Source organism: Saccoglossus kowalevskii, chromosome 19, assembly GCF_978046115.1.
Source record: "Saccoglossus kowalevskii chromosome 19, keSacKowa6.1, whole genome shotgun sequence".
In the NCBI taxonomy this organism is placed as follows: domain Eukaryota; kingdom Metazoa; phylum Hemichordata; class Enteropneusta; family Harrimaniidae; genus Saccoglossus; species Saccoglossus kowalevskii.
In genome coordinates, this window is record NC_140659.1 from 21187862 (window position 1) to 21204128 (window position 16267).

At 41.0% G+C, this 16267-nt stretch overlaps 23 non-coding genes and 1 pseudogene across 23 annotated transcripts; all 24 read left to right on the forward strand.

Annotated features, from left to right (window-relative positions):
* The first annotated feature begins 328 nt into the window (after window positions 1-328).
* Window positions 329-626, forward strand: LOC146730715 (signal recognition particle RNA). The gene has a single exon (XR_014927678.1).
* Window positions 627-1043: 417 nt separating this feature from the next.
* On the forward strand, window positions 1044-1339 carry LOC146730716 (signal recognition particle RNA). The gene has a single exon (XR_014927603.1).
* Window positions 1340-1756: 417 nt separating this feature from the next.
* LOC146730717 (signal recognition particle RNA) lies at window positions 1757-2054 on the forward strand. Its single transcript, XR_014927760.1, has one exon.
* A 416-nt stretch (window positions 2055-2470) lies between these two features.
* Window positions 2471-2702, forward strand: LOC146730718 (signal recognition particle RNA; annotated as a pseudogene).
* A 197-nt stretch (window positions 2703-2899) lies between these two features.
* LOC146730719 (signal recognition particle RNA) lies at window positions 2900-3196 on the forward strand. Its single transcript, XR_014927660.1, has one exon.
* Window positions 3197-3613: 417 nt separating this feature from the next.
* Window positions 3614-3911, forward strand: LOC146730720 (signal recognition particle RNA). Its single transcript, XR_014927656.1, has one exon.
* Window positions 3912-4327: 416 nt separating this feature from the next.
* Window positions 4328-4625, forward strand: LOC146730721 (signal recognition particle RNA). Its single transcript, XR_014927538.1, has one exon.
* Window positions 4626-5042: 417 nt separating this feature from the next.
* Window positions 5043-5339, forward strand: LOC146730722 (signal recognition particle RNA). The gene has a single exon (XR_014927662.1).
* Window positions 5340-5756: 417 nt separating this feature from the next.
* Window positions 5757-6054, forward strand: LOC146730723 (signal recognition particle RNA). The gene has a single exon (XR_014927532.1).
* A 417-nt stretch (window positions 6055-6471) lies between these two features.
* Window positions 6472-6768, forward strand: LOC146730724 (signal recognition particle RNA). The gene has a single exon (XR_014927663.1).
* Window positions 6769-7185: 417 nt separating this feature from the next.
* LOC146730725 (signal recognition particle RNA) lies at window positions 7186-7483 on the forward strand. The gene has a single exon (XR_014927502.1).
* A 417-nt stretch (window positions 7484-7900) lies between these two features.
* LOC146730726 (signal recognition particle RNA) lies at window positions 7901-8197 on the forward strand. Its single transcript, XR_014927664.1, has one exon.
* Window positions 8198-8614: 417 nt separating this feature from the next.
* On the forward strand, window positions 8615-8912 carry LOC146730727 (signal recognition particle RNA). The gene has a single exon (XR_014927657.1).
* Window positions 8913-9334: 422 nt separating this feature from the next.
* On the forward strand, window positions 9335-9632 carry LOC146730728 (signal recognition particle RNA). Its single transcript, XR_014927539.1, has one exon.
* Window positions 9633-10049: 417 nt separating this feature from the next.
* On the forward strand, window positions 10050-10346 carry LOC146730729 (signal recognition particle RNA). Its single transcript, XR_014927665.1, has one exon.
* Window positions 10347-10763: 417 nt separating this feature from the next.
* LOC146730730 (signal recognition particle RNA) lies at window positions 10764-11061 on the forward strand. Its single transcript, XR_014927658.1, has one exon.
* Window positions 11062-11483: 422 nt separating this feature from the next.
* Window positions 11484-11781, forward strand: LOC146730731 (signal recognition particle RNA). The gene has a single exon (XR_014927541.1).
* Window positions 11782-12198: 417 nt separating this feature from the next.
* Window positions 12199-12495, forward strand: LOC146730732 (signal recognition particle RNA). Its single transcript, XR_014927666.1, has one exon.
* Window positions 12496-12912: 417 nt separating this feature from the next.
* Window positions 12913-13210, forward strand: LOC146730733 (signal recognition particle RNA). The gene has a single exon (XR_014927594.1).
* Window positions 13211-13626: 416 nt separating this feature from the next.
* On the forward strand, window positions 13627-13924 carry LOC146730734 (signal recognition particle RNA). Its single transcript, XR_014927522.1, has one exon.
* Window positions 13925-14120: 196 nt separating this feature from the next.
* On the forward strand, window positions 14121-14417 carry LOC146730735 (signal recognition particle RNA). The gene has a single exon (XR_014927676.1).
* Window positions 14418-14613: 196 nt separating this feature from the next.
* Window positions 14614-14910, forward strand: LOC146730736 (signal recognition particle RNA). The gene has a single exon (XR_014927723.1).
* Window positions 14911-15107: 197 nt separating this feature from the next.
* LOC146730737 (signal recognition particle RNA) lies at window positions 15108-15404 on the forward strand. Its single transcript, XR_014927698.1, has one exon.
* A 421-nt stretch (window positions 15405-15825) lies between these two features.
* Window positions 15826-16123, forward strand: LOC146730738 (signal recognition particle RNA). Its single transcript, XR_014927600.1, has one exon.
* The last annotated feature ends 144 nt before the right edge of the window (window positions 16124-16267 follow it).

Sequence of the window (16267 nt, forward strand, 5' to 3'; positions counted from 1 at the left end):
CCCCCCAAAAATGACTGTAAATCCATTTATTTTCAATGGTTTTTAATTTCACTTTCTCATGCTTTGAACACTTTCACTTGGTTTTAAGTTCACGAACTCTGCTGAGAAACATGAGTTCTATTCAGTCATAAGGCCATGTATCCATTTTTGTCGAAGGTTTTTTTTATGAATAGGCGACTTTGATGTAGTGATTGTCTTAGATAGTTATTGGGCAATGATTATTGTGTAAACTTCAAAACAGATATGCAAACCAGTTGGATGCCAGGTACCATCGTAGATGGCACTGTCTTCTATTCAATAAATAGCGTTAAAATGTCAGGCGTAAATGGCTGGGCGTTGTGGCGTGCGCCTGTAATCCAGTTACTTGGAGGCCGGGGTTGTTGGACGGGTTGAGGTTGGGAGTTCTGTTAGTTGTCTTTCTAAGGAGATCAGGCGTCCATGCTAAGCTCGGCATCAATATGGTCGACCCGACGGAGGTTAGGACGACCAGGTTGTATAATGAGGGACGAATCGGCCCAGGGTGGAAACACAGCAGGCAAAAGTTTCCGTGTAAGGCAGTAGTGGGATCGCTCTCGTGAATAGGCAGCGTCTAGCAGCCCTACCAAAATAGTTGAACACAATCCTTTTTTCCTTTATATTGAGTATACTTTTTATATTAATATATCGCATATATCGAATATAATTCAACGATTTTCATTGAACATTGTATTTTTATCCCCCAAAAATGACTGTAAATACATTTATTTTCAATGGTTTTTAATTTCACTTTCTCATGCTTTGAACACTTTCACTTGGTTTTAAGTTCACGAACTCTGCTGAGAAACATGAGTTCTATTCAGTCATAAGGCCATGTATCCATTTTTGTCGGAGGTTTGTTTTTATGAATAGGCGACTTTGATGTAGTGATTGTCTTAGATAGTTATTGGGCAATGATTATTGTGTAAACTTCAAAACAGACATGCAAACCAGTTGGATGCCAGGTTCCATCGTAGATGGCACTGTCTTCTATTCAATAAATAGCGTTAAAATGTCAGGCGTAAATGGCTGGGCGTTGTGGCGTGCGCCTGTAATCCAGTTACTTGGAGGCCGGGGTTGTTGGACGGGTTGAGGTTGGGAGTCCTGTTAGTTGTCTTTCTATGGAGATCAGGCGTCCATGCTAAGCTCGGCATCAATATGGTCGACCCGACGGAGGTTAGGACGACCAGGTTGTATAATGAGGGACGAATCGGCCCAGGGTGGAAACACAGCAGGCAAAAGTTTCCGTGTGGAGCAGTAGTGGGATCGCTCGTGAATAGGCAGCGTCTAGCAGCCCTACCAAAATAGTTGAACACAATCCTTTTTCCTTTATATTGAGTATACTTTTTATATTAATATATCGCATATATCGAATATAATTCAACGATTTTTATTGAACATTGTATTTTTATCACCCCAAAAATTACTGTAAATCCATTTATTTTCAATGGTTTTTAATTTCACTTTCTCATGCTTTGAACACTTTCACTTGGTTTTAAGTTCACGAACTCTGCTGAGAAACATGACTTCTATTCAGTCATAAGGCCATGTATCCATTTTTGTCGGAGGTTTGTTTTTATGAATAGGCGACTTTGATGTAGAGATTGTCTTAGATAGTTATTGGGCAATGATTATTGTGTAAACTTCAAAACAGACATGCAAACCAGGTGGATGCCTGGTACCATCGTAGATGGCACTGTCTTCTATTCAATAAATAGCGTTAAAATGTCTGGCGTAAATGGCTGGGCGTTGTGGCGTGCGCCTGTAATCCAGTTACTTGGAGGCCGGGGTTGTTGGACGGGTTGAGGTTGGGAGTCCTGTTAGTCGTCTTTCTATGGAGATCAGGCGTCCATGCTAAGCTCGGCATCAATATGGTCGACCAGACGGAGGTTAGGACGACCAGTTTGTATAATGAGGGACGAATCGGCCCAGGGTGGAAACACAGCAGGCAAAAGTTCCCGTGTGGAGCAGTAGTGGGATCACGCTCGTGAATAGGTAGCGTCTAGCAGCCCTACCAAAATAGTTGAACACAATCCTTTTTCCTTTATATTGAGTATACTTTTTATATTAATATATCGCATATATCGAATATAATTCAACGATTTTCATTGAACATTGTATTTTTACCCCCCAAAAATGACTGTAAATCCATTTATTTTCAATGGTTTTTAATTTCACTTTCTCATGCTTTGAACACTTTCACTTGGTTTTAAGTTCACGAACTCTGCTGAGAAACATGAGTTCTATTCAGTCATAAGGCCATGTATCCATTTTTGTCGGAGGTTTGTTTTTATGAATAGGCGACTTTGATGTTGTGATTGTCTTAGATAGTTATTGGGCAATGATTATTGTGTAAACTTCAAAACAGACATGCAAACCAGTTGGATGCCAGGTACCATCGTATATGGCACTGTCTTCTATTCAATAATTAGCGTTAAAATGTCATGCGTAAATGGCTGGGCGTTGTGGCGTGCGCCTGTAATCCAGTTACTTGGAGGCCGGGGTTGTTGGACGGATTGAGGTTGGGAGTCCTGTTAGTTGTCTTTCTATGGAGATCAGGTGTCCATGCTAAGCTCGGCATCAATATGGTCGACCCGACGGAGTTCCCGTGTGGAGCAGTAATGGGATCACGTTCGTGAATAGGCATCGTCTAGCAGCCCTACCAAAATAGTTGAACACAATCCTTTTTCCTTTATATTGAGTATACTTTTTATATTAATATATCGCATATATCGAATATAATTCAACGATTTTCATTGAACATTGTATTTTTACCCCCCCCCAAAATGACTGTCAATCCATTTATTTTCAATGGTTTTTAATTTCATCGTAGATGGCACTGTCTTCTATTCAATAAATAGCGTTAAAATGTCATGCGTAAATGGCTGGGCGTTGTGGCGTGCGCCTGTAATCCAGTTACTTGGAGGCCGGGGTTGTTGGACGGATTGAGGTTGGGAGTCCTGTTAGTTGTCTTTCTATGGAGATCAGGCGTCCATGCTAAGCTCGGCATCAATATGGTCGACCCGACGGAGGTTAGGACGACCAGGTTGTATAATGAGGGACGAATCGGCCCAGGATGGAAACACAGCAGGCAAAACTTCCCGTGTGGAGCAGTAGTGGGATCACGCTCGTGAATGGCAGTGTCTAGCAGCCCTACCAAAATAGTTGAACACAATCCTTTTTCCTTTATTTTGAGTATACTTTTTATATTAATATATCGCATATATCGAATATAATTCAACGATTTTCATTGAACATTGTATTTTTACCCCCCAAAAAATGACTGTAAATCCATTTATTTTCAATGGTTTTTAATTTCATTTTCTCATGCTTTGAACACTTTCACTTGGTTTTAAGTTCACGAACTCTGCTGAGAAACATGAGTTCTATTCAGTCATAAGGCCATGTATCCATTTTTGTCGGAGGTTTGTTTTTATGAATAGGCGACTTTGATGTAGTGATTGTCTTAGATAGTTATTGGGCAATGATTATTGTGTAAACTTCAAAACAGACATGCAAACCAGGTGGATGCCAGGTACCATCTTAGATGGCACTGACTTCTATTCAATAAATAGCGTTAAAATGTCATGCGTAAATGGCTGGGCGTTGTGGCGTGCGCCTGTAATCCAGTTACTTGGAGGCCGGGGTTGTTGGACGGGTTGAGGTTGGGATTCCTGTTATTCGTCTTTCTATGGAGATCAGGCGTCCATGCTAAGCTCGGCATCAATATGGTCGACCAGACGGAGGTTATGACGACCAGGTTGTATAATGAGGGACGAATCGGCCCAGGGTGGAAACACAGCAAGCAAAAGTTTCCATGTGGAGCAGTAGTGGGATCGCGCTCGTGAATAGGCAGCGTCTAGCAGCCCTACCAAAATAGTTGAACACAATCCTTTTTTCCTTTATATTGAGTATACTTTTTATATTAATATATCGCATATATCGAATATAATTCAACGATTTTTATTGAACATTGTATTTTTATCACCCCAAAAATTACTGTAAATCCATTTATTTTCTATGGATTTTAATTTCACTTTCTCATGCTTTGAACACTTTCACTTGGTTTTAAGTTCACGAACTCTGCTGAGAAACATGAGTTCTATTCAGTCATAAGGCCATGTATCCATTTTTGTCGGAGGTTTTTTTATGAATAGGCGACTTTGATGTAGTGATTGTCTTAGATAGTTATTGGGCAATGATTATTGTGTAAACTTCAAAACAGACATGCAAACCAGTTGGATGCCAGGTACCATCGTAGATGGCACTGTCATCTATTCAATAAATAGCGTTAAAATGTCATGCGTAAATGGCTGGGCGTTGTGGCGTGCGCCTGTAATCCAGTTACTTGGAGGCCGGGGTTGTTGGACGGGTTGAGGTTGGGAGTCCTGTTAGTTGTCTTTCTATGGAGATCAGGCGTCCATGCTAAGCTCGGCATCAATATGGTCGACCCGACGAAGGTTAGGACGACCAGGTTGTATAATGAGGGACGAATCGGCCCAGGGTGGAAACACAGCAGGTAAAAGTTCCCGTGTGGAGCAGTAGTGGGATCACGCTCGTGAATAGGCAGCGTCTAGCAGCCCGAACAAAATAGTTGAACACAATCCTTTTTCCTTTATATTGAGTATACTTTTTATATTAATATATCGCATATATCGAATATAATTAAACGATTTTCATTGAACATTGTATTTTTACCCCCCAAAAAATGACTGTAAATCCATTTATTTTCAATGGTTTTTAATTTCACTTTCTCATGCTTTGAACATTTTCACTTGGTTTTAAGTTCACGAACTCTGCTGAGAAACATGACTTCTATTCAGTCATAAGGCCATGTATCCATTTTTGTCGGAGGTTTGTTTTTATGAATAGGCGACTTTGATGTAGCGATTGTCTTAGATAGTTATTGGGCAATGATTATTGTGTAAACTTCAAAACAGACATGCAAACCAGGTGGATGCCTGGTACCATCTTAGATGGCACTGACTTCTATTCAATAAATAGCGTTAAAATGTCATGCGTAAATGGCTGGGCGTTGTGGCGTGCGCCTGTAATCCAGTTACTTGGAGGCCGGGGTTGTTGGACGGATTGAGGTTGGGAGTCCTGTTAGTTGTCTTTCTATGGAGATCAGGCGTCCATGCTAAGCTCGGCATCAATATGGTCGACCCGACGGAGGTTAGGACGACCAGGTTGTATAATGAGGGACGAATCGGCCCAGGATGGAAACACAGCAGGCAAAACTTCCCGTGTGGAGCAGTAGTGGGATCACGCTCGTGAATGGCAGTGTCTAGCAGCCCTACCAAAATAGTTGAACACAATCCTTTTTCCTTTATTTTGAGTATACTTTTTATATTAATATATCGCATATATCGAATATAATTCAACGATTTTCATTGAACATTGTATTTTTACCCCCCAAAAAATGACTGTAAATCCATTTATTTTCAATGGTTTTTAATTTCATTTTCTCATGCTTTGAACACTTTCACTTGGTTTTAAGTTCACGAACTCTGCTGAGAAACATGAGTTCTATTCAGTCATAAGGCCATGTATCCATTTTTGTCGGAGGTTTGTTTTTATGAATAGGCGACTTTGATGTAGTGATTGTCTTAGATAGTTATTGGGCAATGATTATTGTGTAAACTTCAAAACAGACATGCAAACCAGGTGGATGCCAGGTACCATCTTAGATGGCACTGACTTCTATTCAATAAATAGCGTTAAAATGTCATGCGTAAATGGCTGGGCGTTGTGGCGTGCGCCTGTAATCCAGTTACTTGGAGGCCGGGGTTGTTGGACGGATTGAGGTTGGGAGTCCTGTTAGTTGTCTTTCTATGGAGATCAGGCGTCCATGCTAAGCTCGGCATCAATATGGTCGACCCGACGAAGGTTAGGACGACCAGGTTGTATAATGAGGGACGAATCGGCCCAGGGTGGAAACACAGCAGGTAAAAGTTCCCGTGTGGAGCAGTAGTGGGATCACGCTCGTGAATAGGCAGCGTCTAGCAGCCCGAACAAAATAGTTGAACACAATCCTTTTTCCTTTATATTGAGTATACTTTTTATATTAATATATCGCATATATCGAATATAATTAAACGATTTTCATTGAACATTGTATTTTTACCCCCCAAAAAATGACTGTAAATCCATTTATTTTCAATGGTTTTTAATTTCACTTTCTCATGCTATGAACATTTTCACTTGGTTTTAAGTTCACGAACTCTGCTGAGAAACATGACTTCTATTCAGTCATAAGGCCATGTATCCATTTTTGTCGGAGGTTTGTTTTTATGAATAGGCGACTTTGATGTAGCGATTGTCTTAGATAGTTATTGGGCAATGATTATTGTGTAAACTTCAAAACAGACATGCAAACCAGGTGGATGCCTGGTACCATCTTAGATGGCACTGACTTCTATTCAATAAATAGCGTTAAAATGTCATGCGTAAATGGCTGGGCGTTGTGGCGTGCGCCTGTAATCCAGTTACTTGGAGGCCGGGGTTGTTGGACGGATTGAGGTTGGGAGTCCTGTTAGTTGTCTTTCTATGGAGATCAGGCGTCCATGCTAAGCTCGGCATCAATATGGTCGACCCGACGGAGGTTAGGACGACCAGGTTGTATAATGAGGGACGAATCGGCCCAGGATGGAAACACAGCAGGCAAAACTTCCCGTGTGGAGCAGTAGTGGGATCACGCTCGTGAATGGCAGTGTCTAGCAGCCCTACCAAAATAGTTGAACACAATCCTTTTTCCTTTATTTTGAGTATACTTTTTATATTAATATATCGCATATATCGAATATAATTCAACGATTTTCATTGAACATTGTATTTTTACCCCCCAAAAAATGACTGTAAATCCATTTATTTTCAATGGTTTTTAATTTCATTTTCTCATGCTTTGAACACTTTCACTTGGTTTTAAGTTCACGAACTCTGCTGAGAAACATGAGTTCTATTCAGTCATAAGGCCATGTATCCATTTTTGTCGGAGGTTTGTTTTTATGAATAGGCGACTTTGATGTAGTGATTGTCTTAGATAGTTATTGGGCAATGATTATTGTGTAAACTTCAAAACAGACATGCAAACCAGTTGGATGCCAGGTACCATCGTAGATGGCACTGTCATCTATTCAATAAATAGCGTTAAAATGTCATGCGTAAATGGCTGGGCGTTGTGGCGTGCGCCTGTAATCCAGTTACTTGGAGGCCGGGGTTGTTGGACGGGTTGAGGTTGGGAGTCCTGTTAGTTGTTTTTCTATGGAGATCAGGCGTCCATGCTAAGCTCGGCATCAATATGGTCGACCCGACGAAGGTTAGGACGACCAGGTTGTATAATGAGGGACGAATCGGCCCAGGGTGGAAACACAGCAGGTAAAAGTTCCCGTGTGGAGCAGTAGTGGGATCACGCTCGTGAATAGGCAGCGTCTAGCAGCCCGAACAAAATAGTTGAACACAATCCTTTTTCCTTTATATTGAGTATACTTTTTATATTAATATATCGCATATATCGAATATAATTAAACGATTTTCATTGAACATTGTATTTTTACCCCCCAAAAAATGACTGTAAATCCATTTATTTTCAATGGTTTTTAATTTCACTTTCTCATGCTTTGAACATTTTCACTTGGTTTTAAGTTCACGAACTCTGCTGAGAAACATGACTTCTATTCAGTCATAAGGCCATGTATCCATTTTTGTCGGAGGTTTGTTTTTATGAATAGGCGACTTTGATGTAGCGATTGTCTTAGATAGTTATTGGGCAATGATTATTGTGTAAACTTCAAAACAGACATGCAAACCAGGTGGATGCCTGGTACCATCTTAGATGGCACTGACTTCTATTCAATAAATAGCGTTAAAATGTCATGCGTAAATGGCTGGGCGTTGTGGCGTGCGCCTGTAATCCAGTTACTTGGAGGCCGGGGTTGTTGGACGGATTGAGGTTGGGAGTCCTGTTAGTTGTCTTTCTATGGAGATCAGGCGTCCATGCTAAGCTCGGCATCAATATGGTCGACCCGACGGAGGTTAGGACGACCAGGTTGTATAATGAGGGACGAATCGGCCCAGGATGGAAACACAGCAGGCAAAACTTCCCGTGTGGAGCAGTAGTGGGATCACGCTCGTGAATGGCAGTGTCTAGCAGCCCTACCAAAATAGTTGAACACAATCCTTTTTCCTTTATTTTGAGTATACTTTTTATATTAATATATCGCATATATCGAATATAATTCAACGATTTTCATTGAACATTGTATTTTTACCCCCCAAAAAATGACTGTAAATCCATTTATTTTCAATGGTTTTTAATTTCATTTTCTCATGCTTTGAACACTTTCACTTGGTTTTAAGTTCACGAACTCTGCTGAGAAACATGAGTTCTATTCAGTCATAAGGCCATGTATCCATTTTTGTCGGAGGTTTGTTTTTATGAATAGGCGACTTTGATGTAGTGATTGTCTTAGATAGTTATTGGGCAATGATTATTGTGTAAACTTCAAAACAGACATGCAAACCAGGTGGATGCCAGGTACCATCTTAGATGGCACTGACTTCTATTCAATAAATAGCGTTAAAATGTCATGCGTAAATGGCTGGGCGTTGTGGCGTGCGCCTGTAATCCAGTTACTTGGAGGCCGGGGTTGTTGGACGGGTTGAGGTTGGGATTCCTGTTATTCGTCTTTCTATGGAGATCAGGCGTCCATGCTAAGCTCGGCATCAATATGGTCGACCAGACGGAGGTTATGACGACCAGGTTGTATAATGAGGGACGAATCGGCCCAGGGTGGAAACACAGCAAGCAAAAGTTTCCATGTGGAGCAGTAGTGGGATCGCGCTCGTGAATAGGCAGCGTCTAGCAGCCCTACCAAAATAGTTGAACACAATCCTTTTTTCCTTTATATTGAGTATACTTTTTATATTAATATATCGCATATATCGAATATAATTCAACGATTTTTATTGAACATTGTATTTTTATCACCCCAAAAATTACTGTAAATCCATTTATTTTCTATGGATTTTAATTTCACTTTCTCATGCTTTGAACACTTTCACTTGGTTTTAAGTTCACGAACTCTGCTGAGAAACATGAGTTCTATTCAGTCATAAGGCCATGTACTAGGATCCATTTTTGTCGGAGGTTTTTTTATGAATAGGCGACTTTGATGTAGTGATTGTCTTAGATAGTTATTGGGCAATGATTATTGTGTAAACTTCAAAACAGACATGCAAACCAGTTGGATGCCAGGTACCATCGTAGATGGCACTGTCATCTATTCAATAAATAGCGTTAAAATGTCATGCGTAAATGGCTGGGCGTTGTGGCGTGCGCCTGTAATCCAGTTACTTGGAGGCCGGGGTTGTTGGACGGGTTGAGGTTGGGAGTCCTGTTAGTTGTCTTTCTATGGAGATCAGGCGTCCATGCTAAGCTCGGCATCAATATGGTCGACCCGACGAAGGTTAGGACGACCAGGTTGTATAATGAGGGACGAATCGGCCCAGGGTGGAAACACAGCAGGTAAAAGTTCCCGTGTGGAGCAGTAGTGGGATCACGCTCGTGAATAGGCAGCGTCTAGCAGCCCGAACAAAATAGTTGAACACAATCCTTTTTCCTTTATATTGAGTATACTTTTTATATTAATATATCGCATATATCGAATATAATTAAACGATTTTCATTGAACATTGTATTTTTACCCCCCAAAAAATGACTGTAAATCCATTTATTTTCAATGGTTTTTAATTTCACTTTCTCATGCTTTGAACATTTTCACTTGGTTTTAAGTTCACGAACTCTGCTGAGAAACATGACTTCTATTCAGTCATAAGGCCATGTATCCATTTTTGTCGGAGGTTTGTTTTTATGAATAGGCGACTTTGATGTAGCGATTGTCTTAGATAGTTATTGGGCAATGATTATTGTGTAAACTTCAAAACAGACATGCAAACCAGGTGGATGCCTGGTACCATCTTAGATGGCACTGACTTCTATTCAATAAATAGCGTTAAAATGTCATGCGTAAATGGCTGGGCGTTGTGGCGTGCGCCTGTAATCCAGTTACTTGGAGGCCGGGGTTGTTGGACGGATTGAGGTTGGGAGTCCTGTTAGTTGTCTTTCTATGGAGATCAGGCGTCCATGCTAAGCTCGGCATCAATATGGTCGACCCGACGGAGGTTAGGACGACCAGGTTGTATAATGAGGGACGAATCGGCCCAGGATGGAAACACAGCAGGCAAAACTTCCCGTGTGGAGCAGTAGTGGGATCACGCTCGTGAATGGCAGTGTCTAGCAGCCCTACCAAAATAGTTGAACACAATCCTTTTTCCTTTATTTTGAGTATACTTTTTATATTAATATATCGCATATATCGAATATAATTCAACGATTTTCATTGAACATTGTATTTTTACCCCCCAAAAAATGACTGTAAATCCATTTATTTTCAATGGTTTTTAATTTCATTTTCTCATGCTTTGAACACTTTCACTTGGTTTTAAGTTCACGAACTCTGCTGAGAAACATGAGTTCTATTCAGTCATAAGGCCATGTATCCATTTTTGTCGGAGGTTTGTTTTTATGAATAGGCGACTTTGATGTAGTGATTGTCTTAGATAGTTATTGGGCAATGATTATTGTGTAAACTTCAAAACAGACATGCAAACCAGGTGGATGCCAGGTACCATCTTAGATGGCACTGACTTCTATTCAATAAATAGCGTTAAAATGTCATGCGTAAATGGCTGGGCGTTGTGGCGTGCGCCTGTAATCCAGTTACTTGGAGGCCGGGGTTGTTGGACGGGTTGAGGTTGGGATTCCTGTTATTCGTCTTTCTATGGAGATCAGGCGTCCATGCTAAGCTCGGCATCAATATGGTCGACCAGACGGAGGTTATGACGACCAGGTTGTATAATGAGGGACGAATCGGCCCAGGGTGGAAACACAGCAAGCAAAAGTTTCCATGTGGAGCAGTAGTGGGATCGCGCTCGTGAATAGGCAGCGTCTAGCAGCCCTACCAAAATAGTTGAACACAATCCTTTTTTCCTTTATATTGAGTATACTTTTTATATTAATATATCGCATATATCGAATATAATTCAACGATTTTTATTGAACATTGTATTTTTATCACCCCAAAAATTACTGTAAATCCATTTATTTTCTATGGATTTTAATTTCACTTTCTCATGCTTTGAACACTTTCACTTGGTTTTAAGTTCACGAACTCTGCTGAGAAACATGAGTTCTATTCAGTCATAAGGCCATGTACTAGTATCCATTTTTGTCGGAGGTTTTTTTATGAATAGGCGACTTTGATGTAGTGATTGTCTTAGATAGTTATTGGGCAATGATTATTGTGTAAACTTCAAAACAGACATGCAAACCAGTTGGATGCCAGGTACCATCGTAGATGGCACTGTCATCTATTCAATAAATAGCGTTAAAATGTCATGCGTAAATGGCTGGGCGTTGTGGCGTGCGCCTGTAATCCAGTTACTTGGAGGCCGGGGTTGTTGGACGGGTTGAGGTTGGGAGTCCTGTTAGTTGTCTTTCTATGGAGATCAGGCGTCCATGCTAAGCTCGGCATCAATATGGTCGACCCGACGAAGGTTAGGACGACCAGGTTGTATAATGAGGGACGAATCGGCCCAGGGTGGAAACACAGCAGGTAAAAGTTCCCGTGTGGAGCAGTAGTGGGATCACGCTCGTGAATAGGCAGCGTCTAGCAGCCCGAACAAAATAGTTGAACACAATCCTTTTTCCTTTATATTGAGTATACTTTTTATATTAATATATCGCATATATCGAATATAATTAAACGATTTTCATTGAACATTGTATTTTTACCCCCCAAAAAATGACTGTAAATCCATTTATTTTCAATGGTTTTTAATTTCACTTTCTCATGCTTTGAACATTTTCACTTGGTTTTAAGTTCACGAACTCTGCTGAGAAACATGACTTCTATTCAGTCATAAGGCCATGTATCCATTTTTGTCGGAGGTTTGTTTTTATGAATAGGCGACTTTGATGTAGCGATTGTCTTAGATAGTTATTGGGCAATGATTATTGTGTAAACTTCAAAACAGACATGCAAACCAGGTGGATGCCTGGTACCATCTTAGATGGCACTGACTTCTATTCAATAAATAGCGTTAAAATGTCATGCGTAAATGGCTGGGCGTTGTGGCGTGCGCCTGTAATCCAGTTACTTGGAGGCCGGGGTTGTTGGACGGATTGAGGTTGGGAGTCCTGTTAGTTGTCTTTCTATGGAGATCAGGCGTCCATGCTAAGCTCGGCATCAATATGGTCGACCCGACGGAGGTTAGGACGACCAGGTTGTATAATGAGGGACGAATCGGCCCAGGATGGAAACACAGCAGGCAAAACTTCCCGTGTGGAGCAGTAGTGGGATCACGCTCGTGAATGGCAGTGTCTAGCAGCCCTACCAAAATAGTTGAACACAATCCTTTTTCCTTTATTTTGAGTATACTTTTTATATTAATATATCGCATATATCGAATATAATTCAACGATTTTCATTGAACATTGTATTTTTACCCCCCAAAAAATGACTGTAAATCCATTTATTTTCAATGGTTTTTAATTTCACTTTCTCATGCTTTGAACACTTTCACTTGGTTTTAAGTTCACGAACTCTGCTGAGAAACATGAGTTCTATTCAGTCATAAGGCCATGTATCCATTTTTGTCGGAGGTTTGTTTTTATGAATAGGCGACTTTGATGTAGTGATTGTCTTAGATAGTTATTGGGCAATGATTATTGTGTAAACTTCAAAACAGACATGCAAACCAGGTGGATGCCAGGTACCATCTTAGATGGCACTGACTTCTATTCAATAAATAGCGTTAAAATGTCATGCGTAAATGGCTGGGCGTTGTGGCGTGCGCCTGTAATCCAGTTACTTGGAGGCTGGGGTTGTTGGACGGGTTGAGGTTGGGATTCCTGTTAGTCGTCTTTCTATGGAGATCAGGCGTCCATGCTAAGCTCGGCATCAATATGGTCGACCAGACGGAGGTTATGACGACCAGGTTGTATAATGAGGGACGAATCGGCCCAGGGTGGAAACACAGCAAGCAAAAGTTTCCATGTGGAGCAGTAGTGGGATCGCGCTCGTGAATAGGCAGCGTCTAGCAGCCCTACCAAAATAGTTGAACACAATCCTTTTTTCCTTTATATTGAGTATACTTTTTATATTAATATATCGCATATATCGAATATAATTCAACGATTTTTATTGAACATTGTATTTTTATCACCCCAAAAATTACTGTAAATCCATTTATTTTCTATGGATTTTAATTTCACTTTCTCATGCTTTGAACACTTTCACTTGGTTTTAAGTTCACGAACTCTGCTGAGAAACATGAGTTCTATTCAGTCATAAGGCCATGTATCCATTTTTGTCGGAGGTTTTTTTATGAATAGGCGACTTTGATGTAGTGATTGTCTTAGATAGTTATTGGGCAATGATTATTGTGTAAACTTCAAAACAGACATGCAAACCAGTTGGATGCCAGGTACCATCGTAGATGGCACTGTCATCTATTCAATAAATAGCGTTAAAATGTCATGCGTAAATGGCTGGGCGTTGTGGCGTGCGCCTGTAATCCAGTTACTTGGAGGCCGGGGTTGTTGGTCGGATTGAGGTTGGGAGTCATGTTAGTTGTCTTTCTATGGAGATCAGGCGTCCATGCTAAGCTCGGCATCAATATGGTCGACCCGACGGAGGTTAGGACGACCAGGTTGTATAATGAGGGACGAATCGGCCCAGGGTGGAAACACAGCAGGCAAAAGTTCCCGTGTGGAGCAGTAGTGGGATCACGTTCGTGAATAGGCAGCGTCTAGCAGCCCTACCAAAATAGTTGAACACAATCCTTTTTCCTTTATATTGAGTATACTTTTTATATTAATATATCGCATATATCGAATATAATTAAACGATTTTCATTGAACATTGTATTTTTACCCCCCAAAAAATGACTGTAAATCCATTTATTTTCAATGGTTTTCAATTTCATCGTAGATGGCACTGTCTTCTATTCAATAAATAGCGTTAAAATGTCATGCGTAAATGGCTGGGCGTTGTGGCGTGCGCCTGTAATCCAGTTACTTGGAGGCCGGGGTTGTTGGTCGGATTGAGGTTGGGAGTCATGTTAGTTGTCTTTCTATGGAGATCAGGCGTCCATGCTAAGCTCGGCATCAATATGGTCGACCCGACGGAGGTTAGGACGACCAGGTTGTATAATGAGGGACGAATCGGCCCAGGGTGGAAACACAGCAGGCAAAACTTTCCGTGTGGAGCAGTAGTGGGATCACGCTCGTGAATGGCAGTGTCTAGCAGCCCTACCAAAATAGTTGAACACAATCCTTTTTCCTTTATATTGAGTATACTTTTTATATTAATATATCGCATATATCGAATATAATTCAACGATTTTCATTGAACATTGCATTTTTACCCCCCAAAAAATGACTGTAAATCCATTTATTTTCAATGGTTTTTAATTTCATCGTAGATGGCACTGTCTTCTATTCAATAAATAGCGTTAAAATGTCATGCGTAAATGGCTGGGCGTTGTGGCGTGCGCCTGTAATCCAGTTACTTTCAGGCCGGGGTTGTTGGTCGGATTGAGGTTGGGAGTCCTGTTAGTTGTCTTTCTATGGAGATCAGGCGTCCATGCTAAGCTCGGCATCAATATGGTCGACCCGACGGAGGTTAGGACGACCAGGTTGTATAATGAGGGACGAATCGGCCCAGGGTGGAAACACAGCAGGCAAAACTTCCCGTGTGGAGCAGTTGTGGGATCGCGCTCGTGAATGGCAGTGTCTAGCAGCCCTACCAAAATAGTTGAACACAATCCTTTTTCCTTTTATATTGAGTATACTTTTTATATTAATATATCGCATTTATCGAATATAATTCAACGATTTTCATTGAACATTGTATTTTTACCCCCCAAAAAATGACTGTAAATCCATTTATTTTCAATGGTTTTTAATTTCATCGTAGATGGCACTGTCTTCTATTCAATAAATAGCGTTAAAATGTCATGCGTAAATGGCTGGGCGTTGTGGCGTGCGCCTGTAATCCAGTTACTTTGAGGCCGGGGTTGTTGGTCGGATTGAGGTTGGGAGTCCTGTTAGTTGTCTTTCTATGGAGATCAGGCGTCCATGCTAAGCTCGGCATCAATATGGTCGACCCGACGGAGGTTAGGACGACCAGGTTGTATAATGAGGGACGAATCGGCCCAGGGTGGAAACACAGCAGGCAAAACTTCCCGTGTGGAGCAGTTGTGGGATCACGCTCGTGAATGGCAGTGTCTAGCAGCCCTACCAAAATAGTTGAACACAATCCTTTTTCCTTTATATTGAGTATACTTTTTATATTAATATATCGCATATATCGAATATAATTCAACGATTTTCATTGAACATTGTATTTTTACCCCCCAAAAAATGACTGTAAATCCATTTATTTTCAATGGTTTTTAATTTCACTTTCTCATGCTTTGAACACTTTCACTTGGTTTTAAGTTCACGAACTCTGCTGAGAAACATGAGTTCTATTCAGTCATAAGGCCATGTATCCATTTTTGTCGGAGGTTTGTTTTAATTTATGAATAGGCGACTTTGATGTAGTGATTGTCTTAGATAGTTATTGGGCAATGATCATTGTGTAAACTTCAAAACAGACATGCAAACCAGTTGGATGCCAGGTACCATCGTAGATGGCACTGTCATCTATTCAATAAATGGCCTTAAAATGTCATGCGTAAATGGCTGGGCGTTGTGGCGTGCGCCTGTAATCCAGTTACTTGGAGGCCGGGGTTGTTGGACGGGTTGAGGTTGGGAGTCCTGTTAGTGGTCTTTCTAAGGAGATCAGGCGTCCATGCTAAGCTCGGCATCAATATGGTCGACCCGACGGAGGTTAGGACGACCAGGTTGTATAATGAGGGACGAATCGGCCCAGGATGGAAACACAGCAGGCAAAAGTTCCCGTGTGGAGCAGTAGTGGGATCACGCTCGTGAATAGGCAGCGTCTAGCAGCCCTACCAAAATAGTTGAACACAATCCTTTTTCCTTTATATTGAGTATACTTTTTATATTAATATATCGCATATATCGAATATAATTCAACGATTTTCATTGAACATTGTATTTTTACCCCCCCCCCCCCAAAATGACTGTAAATCCATTTATTTTCAATGGTTTTTAATTTCA